The sequence below is a fragment of the Microtus ochrogaster genome, chromosome 4 (assembly GCF_000317375.1).
Source record: "Microtus ochrogaster isolate Prairie Vole_2 chromosome 4, MicOch1.0, whole genome shotgun sequence".
NCBI classification, from domain to species: Eukaryota; Metazoa; Chordata; class Mammalia; order Rodentia; family Cricetidae; genus Microtus; species Microtus ochrogaster.
Window position 1 is genome coordinate 53,521,517 of NC_022011.1, and position 2,261 is coordinate 53,523,777.

The window sequence follows — 2,261 nt, forward strand, 5'->3', positions numbered from 1 at the left end:
TGTTATCACACCCAGACATGTTATCACACCCAGACACATGTTATCACACCCAGGTTTTTTACATGAATGCAGAGGATCTGAACTAAGTAAGACCTTCCTGCTTGAGTGTGAGTCACTTTGCTGACTAAGCTACCTCCAAAACTCCATATTTGTTGGTCCTTATGTAAACCTATAATTCTGTCTTAGTATTCAAAAACCACTCAATATCATTTTGCAATGGGTAAAACAGGCTACGTTATCTTTCATTTCCACTTCATTATAGTGCAAAAGAAAGGAAGGAAGAAAGGAAGGAAAGAAGGAAGGAAGGAAGGAAGGAAGGAAGGAAGGAAGGAAGGAAGGAAGGAAGGACCCTGTTAGAGATTTATCCATAACGGAAACCAGGGTACTTGCTGTCTAGGCCCTGAACAACTGGGTATATACTGCCATTGTGGTAAGAATATCCTTCCTGCCTGCCTATACTGTGGTAAGACAAATCTAGTATGTTTCTAATGTAAATACAGGTGAGAAGAATAGCTTTTTATTTATATACCTGAAAACTCTTTATTTCATTCAACTTGCCTTGAAGAGAATGATCACTGAGATTTTTTTTTTAATCTTCTGAGAGACGTTTCCTGTTGTGTTGTAATTTCCAATGTTGCCAGCACAACAGTGATGTGGGATTTTCCTCTGTATGTTGTGAATACCATTGGTTAATAAAGAATCTGCCTTGGATCTATTACATCGCTGAATAAGGCAAGGCAGCTCCTTTAAGAGAAGGCTTACTGGCTTAGCATTAGAAACAGTGGATTCCTGATTTGTGCTGCCAGCACAAACTCTGGCTCTTTGAGGAGGCCAAGCACTTGAATGGGGTCTGTGAGCAGCCTGTTACAAATTGCTTAATGGTGATATAGACTCACTGCGACCCTGGAGCTGGTCCAATGTGGATGACTCTCAGAGGCACTGAAGATGCCTTCGCTATGTTGGACTGGACAGAGCCAACAGGCAGTGCTGTGGAGTTGGTCCGAGCCATGCCCATTTAGCATTTAAAAAGAAAAGCTCTCCTGGTCAGCAAATTACTACAGATACCCAATAAAGACAAATTCTGATGGAAAAGACCTCTAAATGAATCACAGTGTTAGGTAAATGTACGTAGGCTTGGAGGAGAGAAGAAAAACAATATAGAAAGTTATAAAAGAAGTCAATCATTTAAAAAATGAAACAAAATCATATATATGTTTATATACATATATAAAACATATAATTTATATAATATATATGAAAACATGCATATAAAACCATCTGAAAGGTCAATATTCTCAACCAGATTGGTCAATAATGAGCTATTTTTCCAGATAAACAACAGCAATTAGAACAGAATATAATCTACAGATTAATAGTTCTAAACTTATTTTTACTATCTTTTCAAAAACTAAAACAAGAGTAAAACAAATCTGTTATTTTTCCTAAAGCAAGTGATGAAAAATATGAGCAAAACAGAAAACCAAATGATTTTTGTCCATAATGGTACAAAAGACTCTGCAAAATATTAGGGACAATAGATATTTGGAGAACTACCTTTTTATTGGATGCTGACCAAAGAGGACAAGCATATTAAAGCACATGATGACATTTGGTATGAGTAAAACACTGCTCTCATTGTAAATATTGAAGGAAGGAAACACAATATATCTCCCAGAGTTTAGAAACATTCATATTTTAATAACATTAACTTTAGTATATCCATAAATAAAAAATCTTGTGTTTGTTTTAATATAATTATTTTAAGAAATGGATTTTCTTCTTGGAATCATAAACTCGGCTCTTATAGAAGCTAACCAAGTTTATAAAATTGAATATAAGGAAATAGAGATTGTTAAGTTGCAGAATTGCACAGGTTATTAAAAGCACATGTGCTGATTAGTTTTTTTCAACTTGACAGAAACTAGAGTTTGTCTTGGAGGAGGGAACCTCAGTTGAGGAACTCTTTGATCGTATTGGCCTGTAGGAATGTCAGTCAAGAGCATTCTGTTGATTAATGATTGATGTGGGAGAATGGAACCCACTGTGGGTGGTACCATGCTTGGCCAGGTAGTTCTGTGTTGTAAAGTAAGCAAATAAGTAATTCATGGGAACAAGTCAGTAGGCATTGTTGCTCCAAGTTTCTAGTCTTGGAGCTAGGTTTGACCTCTAGTTTCCTAAACCTGAGGACATTTGATTATGGACTGTAACCTTTCCTTCTCAAGATGTTTTCGGTCATGGAAGCAGAAAGAAAACTAGGGCAG

The 2,261-nt window shown here is 36.4% G+C and overlaps 1 pseudogene; it reads right to left on the bottom strand.

Annotated features, from left to right (window-relative positions):
• Nucleotides 1-1,009, bottom strand: part of LOC101997125 — a 95,838-nt pseudogene extending 94,829 nt beyond the window's left edge.
• Nucleotides 1,010-2,261: the final 1,252 nt, after the last annotated feature.